Consider the following 17,059-nt stretch of genomic DNA (forward strand, 5'->3'; position numbering starts at 1 on the left):
ACTGCTCAGCTCCAGTGATTTGTGTACCTCGTTTCTAAACTATGGAATCGCCTCCCCGAGTCTGTCCTCTCATGATCTTCCCTTCACTCTATGAAAATGACGAACTATCACCATTCACGTGATCCCCTTGAACTGCTCCTCATTGTTGATGTTGTCATTGAGTCGAAATGAAAAGACAAATTTCCCCTCTCCCTCTGTTAAGGGGATTGTTTAAGGACTGACGGTTTCGTTTTTAATTTACCAGGAAGATTGCGTGGGTTTTAAATGCTCCCGTCTGGTTTTACATCGAACCAGGAGTTAAAAAGAAAATGTTGCTGTTTAGGTACTTTTTATTGCACTTCCCTTCCCCTCACGCTGCCTTCCCTTCCCCTCACGCTGCCTTCCCTTCCCCTCACGCTGCCTTCCCTTCCCCTCACGGTGCCTCCCCCTCCCCCCATGCTGCCTTCCACTCCCCTCATGCTGCCTTCCCTTCCCCTCACAGTGTCTTCCCCTCCCCTCACGCTGCCTTCCCCTCCCCCACGCTGCCTTCCCCTACCCTCATGCTGCCTTCCCTTCACAGTGTCTTCCCCTCCCCTCATGCTGCCTTCCCTTCCATCCACGCTGCTTTCCCATCTCCTCACGCTGCCTTCCCTTCCCCTCACGCTGCCTTCCCTTCCCCTCCCCTCATGCTGCCTTCCCTTCCCTTCACACTGCCTTCTCTTCCTTTCACACTGCCTCCCTTCCCCTCCCCCCTACCACCTCCCAAACCCCTCCGCGCTCCTCCACACCCCCCCCCCCGCATGGAAATCTCAAGCAGTCTCCACGTTCTGTATTTACGTGCTGTTTTAACGCACCACATTTCATTCAATCCTGTACTACCCCCACCCCCCCCCCAATTCTCCATAACCACTAAACACAAGTTGAGAATCCCTTTCCTCATGCTTACCTCCTCGCAAACCTCCTCCCCACTTCCCCCTCCCTCTATCCCCCATCCTTCTCACTCCGACCCTCCCCCCTCCCGGAGTGTATAGCGACATTTGGTGAGGCGTCGCTCTCCCCACCCCACTTTCCTCACTCTTCCCTTCTTCCTCACCCCCTCCTGCGCCTCCTCCTCCTCACCCCTCCCTCTTTCTCCTTTTCCTCCCTCTTTCTCCTTTTCCTCCCTCTTTCTCCTTTTCCTCCCTCTCTCTCCTTTTTCTCCCTCTTTCTCCTTTTCCTCCCTCTTCCTCCTTTTCCTCCCTCTTTCTCCTTTTCCTCCCTCTTTCTCCTTTTCCTCCCTCTTTCTCCTTTTCCTCCCTCTTTCTCCTTCTCCTCCCTCTTTCTCCTTTTCCTCCCTCTTTCTCCTTTTCCTCCCTCTTTCTCCTTTTCCTCTCTTTCTCCTTTTCCTCCCTCTTTCTCCTCCCCCTTAATACTTCCGTCAGAGAAGCAACACTGGACAGGCTTGCTTGTTCATTGAATGCGCCATCAATGAGATCCTCGAAGAGCGGCCCCGCGGAGGACAGACAACCTGTTCATGTTGACCCAATAAATCCACGAAGGAAGTGTCCGTGACGTACTTCCGCCGAACAATGACGAATCGATTTAACATGAAAGTTTTTTTTATTATTTTAATATCACCAGGACCTTGTTACAAGCTATCCCTGGTTTTATTTCAATTTATTTCAACTTCCTCTTACTTTTAATTTTGATGATACAAAATAATTTTAAGCGACGTTTCAAACTGAGTCATGCATTGTCACCACATCGGTGTTTAATTCTTTTTCAACACTCAATGTCATTCAGAACGCACAGGACCAATCCGGAGTGTTCTCGCCTTCAGAGAGAGGAAGAAGAAGAGCGCAGCGCACGTGCGACACTTCGGTGAGGAAGAAGAAGAGCACAGCGCACGTGCGACACTTCGGTGAGGAAGAAGAAGAGCACAGCGCACGTGCGACACTTCGGTGAGGAAGAAGAAGAGCACAGCGCACGTGCGACACTTCGGTGAGGAAGAAGAAGAGCACAGCGCACGTGCGACACTTCGGTGAGGAAGAAGAAGAGCACAGCGCACGTGCGACACTTCGGTGAGGAAGAAGAACAGCACAGCGCACGTGCGACACTTCGGTGAGGAAGAAGAACAGCACAGCGCACGTGCGACACTTCGGTGAGGAAGAAGAAGAGCGCAGCGCACGTGCGACACTTCGGTGAGGAAGAAGAAGAGCACAGCGCACGTGCGACACTTCGTGGTTGGTAAGGTTTTTCAAACTGCTCTTTCTTGACGACGTCATCACATGTTTTCGTTTCATCATGAACATCCGTGAAGGGACTTTGATACGTGACGTCGGTAAATAGAGAGTTTGATTTTTTGTTGATTGATCTCGTCAGTAAGGAGTGAATATTATTATTTGTAAGGAGTGTGAGGAAGAACAAGGCAACGCAAGACGAACAGGACCGGCAGATGTTGTAAGCCGGCCTCATTGTCGTACTCGGACTGTCGTGGGGGCGGGAGCGTGTCGTGGTCGCAGGTCAGGCGTCCGGCTTCGGCCCTAACCTAACCTGATCTGTCAACCCCACTAATCCCTCCAAAATCTAAACTAACCCGACCCACTTTAATCCCCTTAAACTAGCGCTACCCACTTTAATGGCTCTAAACTAGCACTACCCACTGAAATCTCTCTAAACCAGCACTACCCACTTTAATCCCTCTGAACTAGCACTGCCCACTTTTATCCCTCTGAACAAGCACAACCCACTGAAATCCCTCAAAACTAGCACTACCCACTTTATTCCCTCTAAACTAGCACAACCCACTTTAATCCCTCTAAACGAGCACTACCCACTTTAATCCCTCTAAACTAGCACTACCGGCTTTAATCCCTCTGAATTAGCACTACCCACTTTAATCCCTCTAAACTCGCACTACCCACTTTAATCCCTCTAAACCCGCACTACCCACTTTAATCCCTCGAACCTAACACAACCCACTTTAATCCCTCTATCCCAAATCCTGCTAAACTCTCTCTCTCCCCCGGGACTCACTTGACCCCATAAATTAACCGATCTCTTGGGAGGGATATCATGACACGTGGAAAGATGAACACGATGAGGTGATGTGCCCTCATTCGGCTCACCGGTGAAGCCCGATGGGAAGTAGGGGGAGGGGTGGGGGGAGGGATGGGGGTGTGCCCACCCCGACACTACAATTTTGGACACAATGTCTTCTCATAAAAATTCAGTTGCCTGACTCGGTTACTCCAGAGGCCACACACATTCAAAAATGGTACAAAGGGGATCATTCCCCCTCTATCTCTTCTGTTGTGGCTCTCTTCTGCAGATTCTCGCTACTTTACTGTTGTCCCATAATCCGTATAGCTGACGTCACCTCCACCTGAGCTGTCACACTCCATGCCAATCAAAACAAATAACAATGACTGCACCGGAGTCCAGGGCCGGATTAAGGTCTTCGTAGGCCAAGGCCCTTGAGATTTCGTTGGCCAAATTCAAGAGTGACCAAAACGACGATTTTGAACATGAAATTTAATGGGAACAGACTGCGGTAAATGGCGATTTGTCCGACTTTCAAATTTACAAGTGCCTGTAAAATCCAATTCGGCTTCGAAATTGAGAAACAAACGACACAGAAAACAAATTCGGAGGAAAAAAATGTATGTATTTTCAATTTCCACCCTGCTGAAACACCTTCTTTCGTGCCTTTTGGTTGGCAAACGACGCGACCACTTCGGAGAAATCGATTTGCTTCATCAACTCGGATTCAACACAAAGCAGAGCGAGCGTGGACACGCGCACCTGCCCCACGGTCGACCGAAGACCATTTTTCACGCGCTTTAGTGTGCTGAAGGAGCGTTCACCCTCGTAGCTCGGAGCAAACATCGAACAATATATTCGGAGGGCAACAAACATATTGGGGAATGTCTGTGTCAAATTTGTTGTGAATAATGTACTTGAGCATGTCCGATGCATCGATGAACTTGGAGTATTTCGAGCAAAGTTCTATTTCCCGAACTATGTCCATTTCAACGTCAGCAGGGTACGCTGAAACCAGTTTCTCTGCTCTGCGAGAGAGTGTATCATGGTCGAGGCTGTTGGTCGTGGGGATGAATCCAAACAGATCCGTGATTTTCTGATAGCTTTCTCTTCTATGGATTTCTGTCAGAAGGCGATCGAGTATGGAGAAGTACGTCTCAACTCTGAACTTCTCCCTGCCAGATTTTGGGGTTTCTTCTTCCTCGTCATTTTCATCGAAGACCTTCTTTCGCCTCTTGACCCGACGATTATCATCAGCGTAATTTGATGGATGGACTCAACCATCTTTTTGGCGCGGTCCTGAAATGTATCAAATCTTTCATCATTTCAAAACGACTCGATGTATTCATCGAGGGCATCATAATGCTGGTTAAGCGCTGCGACATCTATTCCAGGTCGTTGGAGACATCTGTTAACTCGATCAGTGTTGCCAAGTAGATCAGACCAGACAGCGCACATGATTGCTGTTTCGGTCAGTTCCATCTTCTCAGCCAATCATTTGGCTTCCAGTCTCACTGACCGGAGTGTCTTTAGGGGGCTCGGATATCTTCATTACCGCCTTCTTTCTGTCCTTGTAACTTGCGGAAAACGCTTTACAAGCGTCCGCGCGAGCTGACCACCTCGTATCGGACTCGGACAAACATTTGAGTTTGATGGCACGTTCATTAAGTGACTTATTTAAAATGGCCCATCATTGGGGAGATGCTGACATAAAGTTATACACGGCTTGAATAAGTCCAAAGTAATTAACGGCTTCCCAGCAATTCTCTGCGGCAGCGACTCCTTCCAGATTCAAACTGTGCGCAGCACATGGTACCCACTGAGCCAATGCATAAATTTTACAGACTCTTGCTTGGACGCCTGAATAGACACCGGGCATGTTGCTTGCATTGTCGTATGACTGCCCTCAACAATCCATGAGATCAATCCCATTGGCTTCCATGTCCCTCTTGCAATTTTCCAAACAGATATTCACCATCGTGATGCTCAATGACGATGTACTGCACAAACCTTTTGACGGCGCTACCATCTTGCATCACATATCAAAATATTACCGTCAACTGATCGATATGCGAAAGGGCTGGCGTCAAATCGATGGAAACACCAAAATATTTAGCATCTTTTATTTCTTGCACGATGGTAGATTAAACTTCTTCGGCCAGTAGTAGGGTAAACTCGTTGCATATTGTTGATGACAGGTACGATACACTTCCCTTTCCCTTGTTCCCATACACTTCAAGATGCTGGGCGAGAAATGGATCGAATTTTTAGACTAGTTCAAGACAACCAAGATTGTTTCCATTGTCAGCACAACCCAGATGCTCGGTCGTGACCCGGAAAGGAAGCCCTCTTTCGGCGAGGAACGATATTACAGCGACAATTCGCTTCAGGACATTGGTCCAGTAAGCTTCCTCGTGGAGGTACCTCTGTTCAAATGATGTGTGAATCCTGTCTGTCACCTTCATTTCGAGCGACTTTTTGATTGCGAGAATATGGGCAGTCCCACGGTCGTGCGACGCTGGACAGGCAGAGGCATTCTTCCAATCATTGAATCCGATTCGAAAATTACTGTGATGGATTTCGTGATCATCGCCGTCTGGACATAGGAGTTTGCACACGGAGCAGTAAAGTTTACCGTTTGATGGAGAAAACAGCATCCAGTCCCTGTTCACCGTTTCCCCGTTTGTGAGTTTCCGCTGAAAGTGTTCGCGCCGAAAATACCGTGTTTTATCTGGATACACTCGGGCCGTATACGAAAAATCTGCGTTCCCATCTTGGCAGGGAGGATTCTGGATGAAATTATCCACGAGTTATGCAGAAAGAGTCCATTCAGCAGGATCAGGATTGAAACTACGAGCCGCAGCCCTGGCTGCAGTTGTTCCAATGCTTCTCTCGTTGCTCGATGCGACGGTCTTGGTATCATCAGCTTTCGAAACGTGATGCAGTGCGAGATTACTTGATCCCTCGACATTGACATCAGAACACTCTGCACGCGCACATTCCGTTTGGTCATCTCGACTCTTGTGAGGTGAAAAAAATTTCAACATGGATCCAGACAGTCTTTTTGTTTCTGTTTCACGCCTCTTCTTTTTTGTCGCGTTTGGAAGTACAACTGTCGTGGTACCGAATATATCCGTCGGCGAGAGTCAAGAATAAAAAACGACAAATAAGAGCAAAACGAAGAACTGCAAGCGTCAGGATGCTCGATAACTGACAGGAAAGTGAGAGGAGGCCAGGATGTTCATACTCAGCGTGAACGTTACTCCACTCATTAGGCAGACGATGGCGGCGACGCCTGTGATTGGCTGATTGTGATGTGATCACGTGGTTCCCACGCTCGCTGTCGACGATCACTCTCTGGAAGCGTGCCGGCCGCCTTCGCTCACGGTGTGTACAGCCTTGCTGCACATGTCGAGTCACATAAAAAAAAAGGTCGTCGGAAATTTTCGTAGGCCAAATATTTTTCGTAGGCCAAGGCCCGGGCCTCGCGGGCCGAGTGGTTAATCCGGCCCTGCCAGAGTCCCAAGAAGGAAGCCAGACGTAACAATACACACACACACACACACACACACAACCCCCCCCCACACACACACACACACACACACACACACACAAACACACACACACACAAACACACACACAAACACACACAAACACACACACACACACAAACACACACACACAAACACATACACACACAAACACACACAAAAAACACACACACAAACACACACACATACAAATACATACACACACACAAACACACACATACACACACACACATACACATATACATATTGTGAGAAAAACCATGTTCTCACCAAATGTAGTGTCCCACCCACCACGTCACGTGACCTTTTTGAGGCTCCCAGGGATTGGTTGGCCAGTCGGACGTGGTGGACGGACCGCGTGAGAGCTGGGGCGCCATTGCTGGCAACAGACGTGGCTCTAAGATCGCGAGTGGAAAAATATATCGAGCTCCGAATCGCATGTTTTAAAAGCGATTTTCAAGTGATTTTCAAGACTTTTTTTTTTTTTTTTTTTGTATACCTTGGTCGAGGCTCGTATGAGAGCAAACACACAACTCACAGCAAGGAGGCATGAGACAAGAGGGGCGGGAGTGGAAGGGACAAAACAGTGGGGAACAGACACATTAGGTGAACTGTGGAAGGGAGAGGGATGGGGATGGGACGGGGAACATGGCGAAGAGGTCAGGTCAGGTATGGGAGCATGTGCCAGAACAGCGCGTCGCTGCGTCCACTTTCCGCCGGTACTCCAGGGGCCTCCGTCTGGCCATCCCCCAGGCAGATGCCAGGCCCATCCCCATCTCCTTGAGATGATGGTCAACCTGCTGCAACCATGAGGCACGTGGTCGGCCCACTGGCCTCCTCCACTCATGAGACTCCCTCGCTGAGAGAATCTGGTGAGCAGGATCAGCGTCAGGAAAACGAGCCACATGTCCATACAGCCGCAGCTGACGCTCACGGACTATGCAGGTAACAAATCTCATCCGAGTCTCTCTCAGCAACCGCTCGTTGGACACAAAATCCGACCAGCGATAGCCAAGGATTCTCCGAAGAGACCTGGTACCAAAGGAATTAAGTCTCCGTCTCAGATCCTTGGTCAAAGTCCAAGTCTCGCACCCATAGAGCAAGACTGGAAGTACCAAGGACCTGAAGACTCGGACTTTCGTCCTCCCGCACAGGTACCGGCAGCGCCACACCCCATGATCCAGTGAATCCATGACTCCCCAGGCCCGACCCAGACGTCTATTGACCTCCGGCTCACAACCTGCGGAGACATGAATATCACTGCCAAGGTAAGTGAATCTATCCACGACCTCAACATCCTCACCACAAACAGACACAGACAGGACAGCAGCATCCAAGATGTCACCGAAAGCCTGGATCTTTGTTTTGACCCAAGAAATCCGTAATCCCAACGGCTCCGACTCCTCATTCAGCACCTCGAGGGCCCCCAAGAGGATGTCTAAAGTCTCCGCAAAGATGACTGCATCATCTGCAAATCAAGGTCCGAGATCTTGACATTGCCAAACGATGCACCACAACTTGATCTCTCCGACATCCTCCCAAAAATCCAGTCCATACAAGTGCTGAAAAGTGTGGGGGCAAGTACACACCCCTGACGAACTCCAGTAACAACTGGAAATAAGTCAGAGATGGTACCACCACACTTCACAGCACTCTCAGTACCAGAGTAGAGTTCAGACATCAGATCGATCAGTTTTGGTGGCACCCCACGAAGACCAAGAATCCTCCAGAGGACATCCCGATTCACTGAATCGAACGCTTTACAGAGATCAACATAGGCTGCAAGCAGCCCCTGCCGAAACTCTCGTCTGCGTTCGGTGAGGACACGAAGTGCAAGGATACGGTCAATCGTTGACCTCTTTGGTGTAAAGCCTGACTGCTCTGGACGCTGGTGCTCAAGCAGATGGTGGCGAACCCTATCAAGAATTATCCGAGCAAGACCTTGCCCGGCACTGAGAGCAGCGTCACCCCTCGGTAGTTGTTGCAGTCTTGGCGATCACCCTTCCCTTTCCAGAGAGGGACAACAAGGCCCCTCTTCCAGTCAGTTGGGATGATGCCTGTGTTCCAGGCAGAGCACAAAACTGCATGCACGACGCGAGTGCAGCATTTCCACCAGCCTTGAGAAGTTCGGCATGGATGCCACAGATCCCTGGAGCTTTGCCCCGTTTCAACTGGTTCACCGCAGCCCGTGTTTCCACAAGCGATGGTGGACCACAGTTATTCGAGGGTCAGCAACAGGGATTGTAACACCCTTGACGTCCAACTCGACAGCTGGGGGATCAGCCTGGTACAACCGCTCAAAGTAACCAGCCCAGCGGGCCTTCACTTCAGACTCCTCTGTCAAGAGCCTACCACTCTCTGCTCGGAACTGCAGTGCTCCGAGGGATGGGCTTGGATGAACGTAATGCGCGAATTCCCCTGTAAGCGGGACGAGAATCACCTGTCCACAGGTGATGCTCTACCCCTCACAGATTCCTCGCACATAGGCCTCCTTGTCCACCCTCGGTGCACGTACAGTTTTACGCCTCAGCTCCCTGAACAGCTCAGCTCTGCCATTCAGCCTGGCCCTGCGACTCTGGTCAATGGTATCCAGTGTCCCTTGAGAGACAAAATTCTTCTTTGCCCTGCGGTGAACTCCAAGGCATCCACCGGCAACATCAAGGACGGTGGTCTTGAAGGTGCTCCACAACTCTTCAGGACCCCCAAAGCACCCAGACCCCCCAAGTGTCCACTCAGCCTGTTCGCAAACTCCTCAGCTACTCTCTCATCCCTGAGCTTGGCAACATCCAGCCTAGGCTGGGATGGTACCATTCTCCAGGATTTAAGGTGCAGCTTTAGAGTTGCTACAACAAGCCTGTGGTCATATTGAGGAACTGAGCACTCCGGTAGACCCTGCAGTTCTGGATCATCCTCCAACGACCGTCAATGAGGACATGGTCAATCTCCTTTGCCACACCGCCAGCGTTGGAATACCAAGTCCAGCGATGAGCTTGCGGGCGCTGAAACCATGAACCAGCCACCCTAAGTCCATGACTTCTTGCAAAGTCAAGGAACTTAGTGCTATTCTGGTTCATAGTTCCTGACCCATGGGGACCAACACACACCTCATAACCATCCCTATCAGTTCCAGTCGATGCATTGAAATCCCCCAAGACTAGAAGTGTATCTCGTCTGGGGCACTGATCAACCACAGACTCGAGTGTGGCGTGGAATGCGTCCTTCACGGTAAGATCACTCGCCTCAGTCGGAGCATAAATAGAGACCAGGGAAATGACACCTAAGGAGTGACGAATCCTTAATCTCATAATACGCTCGTTGACCGGTGTTACCTCAATTATCATTGGGGTCAGCTTATTGGACACAGCTACAGCAACTCCTTGGGTATGGTAACCATCAGAGCGGCCAGACCAATAGTAGGTGTAACCACCCACCATTATCTCGCCGCAATCCGGTCTCCGAACCTCAGAGAGAGCTGCAATCCCGATGTCCAAACGCTTGAGCTCAGATGATAACAGAGACAGGTGATCATCCTCTCTTAGGGATAGGACATTCCAGGCACCCACCCGAAGGGACCGCCTCAGGTTAACCCAAGGAGACCGCCGTCTGGTGGACGACACCTCAGCACCACTCCGACACACTCTCCCGCAATCTGACCCAGGGATGTTACCCCGTGGTTTCCCTCCTATCAAAGATTGGGGGTCCCGAAGGCTTTGCCCCAATCCCATCATCCGGTGAGCTGCCCTGCGAAGAAGCTGCACAGGAGGAGGTACTCCCACGGAGTGGGTTTTCAGATTTTTTTGCGTTTTTGCGTTTTGCGGAATGAAGCGTTTTACGGTGGCTGGAGTGCAAATCCTGCCACCAACCTCCTAATAAGAAGTAACCCAACTGCAGGAGGACGTCCGCAGACACAGTTGGGCACTAGATATGGATGGCCGTTGGCTCACAAGGAGCTCCTCCGCCCTTTGACAGGTTTTGTTTTTAATCCTGCTGGGTGTCCATATCCAAACACCCTCCTCACCAGAAAACCTGGTGGGGGAGACGGTTTAGTCGCCGACAACCCGACCATGGAACAGGTTAGTACAGGTTTACATGGTACCTGTAGCAGGTCACAGATCGAACCTGACCTGACAAAAAGAAAAAAAAAAAAATGGCGAAGAGAAGATGGACATTTCAGGGACTTTCAGGAAGGAAAGCAGGAGAAATGAAGGAAGTGGGCTTGGGTGGATTATCGGGGGTAGAAAAGATCGAGGAATTGGATGGGGGAAGATAAGAGGTGGTGGTGAACAGCTGTTTTGAAAGCCTGGATGGAAGAATGGGAAAGAATAGAGTGAGGAAGTTTATTCCAAAGGCGGGAAAAAAGAGGAATGAAAGAGTGAAGATGAGCAGTGATTCGTGATTTTGGTAGTTTTACCAGAAGGGGGTTGTTGGCGGACCTTGAGCGCCCTGTGGAAATGTGGTGGGGACAAATCGCAGAGAGAGCAGGGGGGGCAAGGCTGGAGAGGAGTCGGTAGAAGACAGAAAGACCACCGACCAACCTGCGGTGATTGAGTGAGAGGCCCAAAGACTCAGCTTCATTGCGGGAGATGCCGATGATCTTAAATGCCCTGGTTTCGACAGCGTTAAGCCGAGAAAGGTGGGAGGCAGGAGCACCAGCCCAGAGGGGAGAGCAGTACTCCATCAGGCTACGGACAAAAGCTTTGTAAGTGGTCAGGAGCTCAAGAGGGCCGAGGAAGAACTTTGCACGACGGAGGATTCCCAGTCGGCGACTGGCTTTTGAGGCGAGGTTGGAAATGTGACTTTCCCAGGAAAGGTCATGGCAGATAGTGAGACCTAGAAGCTTGAAAGAAAGACTTCTTCCAGAGGATTGTTGAGAAAGTGGATGGGGGGGTTTTGTAAACGGTCCTTTCGAAGAGACATAGTGAGAGTGTGAGATTTGTCTGGATTGAAAGACATGTTCCACGTGTTGGACCAGTTTGTGATTTTATCCAGATCTGCAGTGAGCGAAGAAGCTGCTGCTTGCCGGTCTGAGGGATGACAGATGGTACGGCAGAGGGTGGAGTCGTCGGCAAAGAGAAATAGAGGATTTTCCAGAGAGTCCGAGAGATCATTGATGAAAACCAGAAAAAGAACAGGGCCCAGAACGCTACCTTGAGGAACTCCAGCCTGCACAGGAAGAGGGGATGAAACAACTCCATTTAGGGCCACACGTTGACTGCGACAGGAGAGGAAGTCTGCGAGCCATGAGTGGAGATGGCCTTGAATACCATGGGAAGAGAGTTTGGTGAGTAGGGCAGGGTGCCAGACTGTGTCAAAAGCACGTGATATGTCCAGGGATACGGCTCGGATTTCCTGTCTGGCATTGAGGACCTCCATCCATTGATGGGAGAGCAGAAGCAGCATATCCAGGGTAGAGTGACCTGGTCTGAAACCAAATTGATGATTGGAAATCAAGCCATTGGAGAAGAGGAAGGATTTCATATCTGACGATGATGGATTCCATCACCTTGCTGATGATTGGGAGAAGGCTGATTGGTCTGTAGTTATAGGGATCTGTTTTTGCACCTTTTTTATGCAGGGCAGTGATGTTAGCAGATTTCCAAGCAGATGGCAGATGACCTTGGGCAAATGAGAGGGTGAATAGAACAGAGAGAGGGTGAGCAAGAGCAGAAGAGCAAGCTTTGAGGACACGTGGGCTGATGCCGTCTGGACCGGTTGCAGAATCTGACTCGAGGTTTGAAAGCAAGCTCTCCACCTTGTCAGGAGAAAAGGATACAGAGTCCAGGGACAATTGGGTGCGACTGGGTAAAGTGGGTAGAGATAGTGATGGGTTTAGGACACAAGATTTAGCTGCAAACACCGAGTTTAGACATTCAGCTTTATCACGTGTGGAATCAGCAGTGCGGCCATTTGAGGTAAGGGAGGGGATGGAGGGGGGACATACACCAGAAACAGATTTGATTAAACGCCACCAGGATTTTGAGGAGGGAGAGAGGTTTGAGAGTTCAGACTTGAGATGAGAAAGATGTTGTTTTCTGGCTCTCCTGAGGGTAGATACACACTTGTTCCGAGCTTTGTGGAAAGAACTGAGATTGCCCTCAGTTGGGTTTGCTTTCCATGAGGCAAAGGCAAGTTGTTTCAGGACAACTGCCTCACCACAAGCTTCAGTAAACCAAGGGCGGGAGGAAGGGTAAGACAACTGAACACGAGAGGGGATAAATCTGTGCATGAGGGAGAGCAAGTTTCTTTGAAAGAATTCCCAGGATGAGTTGATGTTTGAGAAAGTAGTGATAGGAGACCAGTCTGTAAGTTTGATGGCTGCTCGGAGACCCTGTCAGTCGGCTTGAGTGAAATGCCAGACTCGACGGCGGTGAGGTGGTTCTCTGATAACAGCCAGAGAGATGTCCACTTTGACAAGGACGTGGTCAGAAGAACCAATTGGAGCGAAGGAAGAGCAGCAGATATTGTCAGGGAAATTTGTCAAAACCAGATCCAGAAGAGATGGAGTACCATTGGTTGAGATCCGGGTCGGGAAGTTGACCGATTGAGTCAGTCCCAATGAGTCGCAGAAAGCTTTTGCAGAGGTGCCATGGCAGGTGAGAGAAGTACCCACACCTAGCCAACTGGCGTGATGACAATTGAAGTCACCACATAAGAGGAAGAGAGAGTTTGGATGAGAAGATAGAAGATGGTCCATGTTTTCGGATAGTGAGGTGTAGATGGAGTCATCACTGTTCGGTGGACGGTACAGTACACATATAAACATGAGGTGGGAGTGGAGGGGAAGCCGAAGCCAGAGGTATTCCTGGGGGTGTGGGGGAGTGAGAGCAGTGCATGGAGAGTGAGGAATAGAGTCTTTGATGAAGAGAGCAACACCTCCACCAGGACGAGGCTCAGGTCTGTCATACCGTAAGAGGGAGTAGCCAGGGAGAGATACTTGGGAGTCAGACACGTCTTGGGAGAGGAAAGTTTCTGTTAGGCAGATAATGTCTGGTTTGTCAGTGGCAACCTGTATGGAAAGATCTGAAAGGTTTGAGCGAAGGCCCTGGATATTTGAGGTCCACACTTTTAATGAAGAAGAGGAAGGGGAGGAGGCTTTGGGTGCAGGAGGTGGAGGGGAGGGGAGGGTAGGACAAGGGACGAGAGGGGCAGGTAAGGAGGGTTGCTGAAGGAGTGTGGGGTATTGCAGAATAACGAGGGGAGGGGGCCGAATGAGGAGGAGAAAAGGCTCTGTGGTGCTGGGGGAGAGGGGGACAAGAGACAAGGAAGAAGGCAGTTGAGGATTTGAGGAGGTCGAGTGAAGAGATGGACGTGAGAGGGAAGTGGAGGGAGGCAGGTTGGTGGATGAGAGAGGGGGCAACTTTGAGAAGGAAGAGTGAGGGGGATGAAAGGTGGGAGAAAGGTGAGGGGGGAATTTTTGAGAGAGGTGAGAGGGAGGCTTGGAGGGAGAAGAGTGGGATGGTTGCTTTGAGAGTGAGAGTGAGGGGTGAGGGGGGTGACTCTCGACAGCACAGTCCCGCTAATCGTTGATAGCTCCGTCTAAAGGGATTGAGTTAAATCGGGACGAGTGTGATCGTTATTCCCGGATATCGTCGAGCGGAGCCTTGAGTTGTACAACCTGTTTTTGGGACTCTATTGTTGCCGAGAGTTCTGGCAGGTTTTGTGCTGTGTAATCCATTCTGTCACCAGCCATTGTTGAGATTGAGCCAATAAAATATCGTGCCTACCCCTAGAGGCCGATTTGAAACACAGTGGTATATTTAGTTGTTCTCTTTGTCCACACGTGGACTGCTTGAAGCTCGGACATTAACGTCAGGATTCCGTGCTGGAACATCTTAAACAGACGGGATTACGACAAATGGGGCCTCGTCCGGGATTCATTCAAGTAAGAGACATTCGAACTGAGACAGAAATTCCACAGTGGGCCGCCATCTTCCTTCATCTGATCATCAATCCCTCACCAGCGGACGCCATATTGGAGGAACCTTCTCACCAGCGGACGCCATCTTGGAGGAACCTTCTCACCAGCGGACGCCATCTTGAAGGGATTTTCTCACCATAGGACGACATCTTGGAGGGACCTTCTCACCAGCAGATGCCATCTTGGAGGGATTTTCTTACCATAGGACGCCATATTGGAGGGACCTTCTCACCAGCGGATGCCATCTTGGAGGAACCTTCTCACCAGCGGACGCCATCTTGGAGGAACCTTCTCACCAGCAGACGCCATCTTGGAGGGATTTTCTCACCATAGGACGCCATCTTGGAGGGACCTTCTCACCAGCGGATGCCATCTTGGAGGAACCTTCTCACCAGCGGACGCCATCTTGGAGGAACCTTCTCACCAGCGGACGCCATCTTGGAGGAACCTTCTCACCAGCAGACGCCATCTTGGAGGGATTTTCTCACCATAGGACGCCATCTTGGAGGGACCTTCTCACCAGCGGATGCCATCTTGGAGGAACCTTCTCACCAGCGGACGCCATCTTGGAGGAACCTTCTCACCAGCGGACGCCATCTTGGAGGAACCTTCTCACCAGCGGACTCCATCTTGGAGGAACCTTCTCACCAGCGGACTCCATCTTGGAGGGATTTTCTCACCATAGGACGCTATCTTGTGTTTACGGCAGTCATCGGCCAACAAAACAAAAAAAATAAAGTGAGTTATTTGTACGTTGCATTTTCTCATTGGCAATTTGATGTGCGGTGGTGATATTGGGTATTTCGTGTCGTATTTTCCCTACAGAGCGTTGTGTGCAAATTACGTGTATCACCCCAATATTGTTTGCCTCCCCTGTGTGAATTGCCCCGTCCCAGGTGGTGAAAGATATTGCTGAAATATATCGACCCAGCCTCCTTTTAGACTTAGTGTTTTGTGCCCTTGTCGTATGATAACTCGAAGCCAAATCATGTCGGCGGAAGAAGTGAGAGATCAACCTGATCATGTTGACAGTCACATGGGTGTCGATGTGAGCGGCGCTATCAGCCTTGACCCGGTCACTGGACCTGATATGTTGGGGAGCGATCCCATCATGACTAAATGCATGCGTTCGACCTTCTGGTCCAGGCTGACCCCGGTTCAACAACTCGACATGTATAACAGGGAGAATGACAGGGAGCATGAAAGGGCAGAGGCTGAGCGACTCAGGGAGCATGAGTGGCGAATGTTGACTGAACGACAGCGGGCAGATGTGTCTGCTGCACCAGTCCCGGAAATTGTTCATGTTCGTTTGCTGGACTGGACGGGAGACACGAGGCCAGAAACTATCTGGAGATGGCGGAGAAGTTGTTGACTTCCGGTGGCATTGATGAGAGCTTGTGGGTCGGCCATCTATCTGAAAAGGTGAGGGTGGTATATGCGAGGATGGCAACCGAGGATGTAAACGAATACCGGAAGTTGAAGTCCGAGATTTTGAACGCCTCTGCGGTGTCTCCGTGTATTTAGAGGCATAATTTTTTCAGTTGGACTCGTCAGTCCAGTCAAACCTATGAGGAACATTCGCTGGTCTTGTTGGAACAGCTGCAGAGATGGTTCGAGGGGAGCAGCGTTGAGTTACCTCCAGCGGTTGCGGAACTCCTGGTGCGTTACCGTATCGATCAACAGCTTCCGCCGGACTTAGCTTTTATTTGTTTCTTGTCAATAAAGACACTGTTTCCTTGTCAGACTGCGTCAAGCTTATTGATAAACATGTTTTGGCATGCAAAATGTTGCAAGCCACGCAGTCGCGTCGTAAGACGGAGGATTCTGCGGTCAAGACCGCCCCCCCCCCCGTCTGCCCGGCGGCTGGATCGAGGGGAAGAGTTCCCCAATGCCCTCCACTGGTGGCGGTCGCGAGCTGCAGGCCAGGGCACGGCCCTGGTGCGAGTTCTGCAAACGCGTGGGGCACTGTGGAGACCGCTGTTTCTCTAACCCAGCTCGTCCAGCCTATCGAGGCAACCCGGCTGTTAAATCCGAGGAAGGTCAGTGGAGGTCATCAACTGGGCCCTCGAGCATGACAGTGGCATCGGTGACAGGGGTCACTGCCACCGAGGCTCAGTCCATTCATCCTCTGTATCAGGATTATTCAGGGACAGCCTTCGTGGGTGGCCCTGATTCGGTGGTGAAGTTTAAGGCCCAATACCTTCGGGATACTGGGGTGACGCTGTGTGTTCTCTGGGCGGGGGTAGTTCCAGCCTCCCAGATGCATTATATCGGCGAGTATATTGTCCTTCGGGGCATTAACCAGGTTCCTGGCCGGTATCCCCTTGCTCTCATTGAGGTCCGGAGTGACATTTTTACGGGTCTGATGACCTGTGCGGTGGTACCCTACTATCCGGTACCGGGGGTATCCTTGCTGATTGGCAATGATGCAATGGCCAGGGAGGAGTTATTGACTCTGACCTGTGGGATGGTCACCAGATCCCAGAGCAAACAGGCGGAGAGAGTGGTGGAGTCAGACATATCTTCACTCTGGCCCGAGGAGCCTCGCGCCTCGACTCCAGCCTCTGATGGTGACGTTGCTTCGACTGAA

At 50.7% G+C, this 17,059-nt stretch overlaps 1 protein-coding gene across 1 annotated transcript in view; it reads left to right on the forward strand.

Annotated features, from left to right (window-relative positions):
• The first annotated feature begins 1,668 nt into the window (after positions 1 to 1,668).
• The window catches only part of LOC147007498 (uncharacterized), a 32,696-nt gene continuing 17,305 nt past the window's right edge, over positions 1,669 to 17,059 (forward strand). The window contains exon 1 of the mRNA XM_085867030.1: positions 1,669 to 2,205. The gene's annotated coding sequence lies outside the window, so the exon portion shown is untranslated. The remainder of the gene's footprint in view (positions 2,206 to 17,059) is intronic.

The sequence above is a fragment of the Eptatretus burgeri genome, unplaced genomic scaffold (genome assembly GCF_056783735.1).
Source record: "Eptatretus burgeri isolate ZD-2024b unplaced genomic scaffold, Ebu_testis_v1 Ebu_testis_scaffold_133, whole genome shotgun sequence".
NCBI classification, from domain to species: domain Eukaryota; kingdom Metazoa; phylum Chordata; class Myxini; order Myxiniformes; family Myxinidae; genus Eptatretus; species Eptatretus burgeri.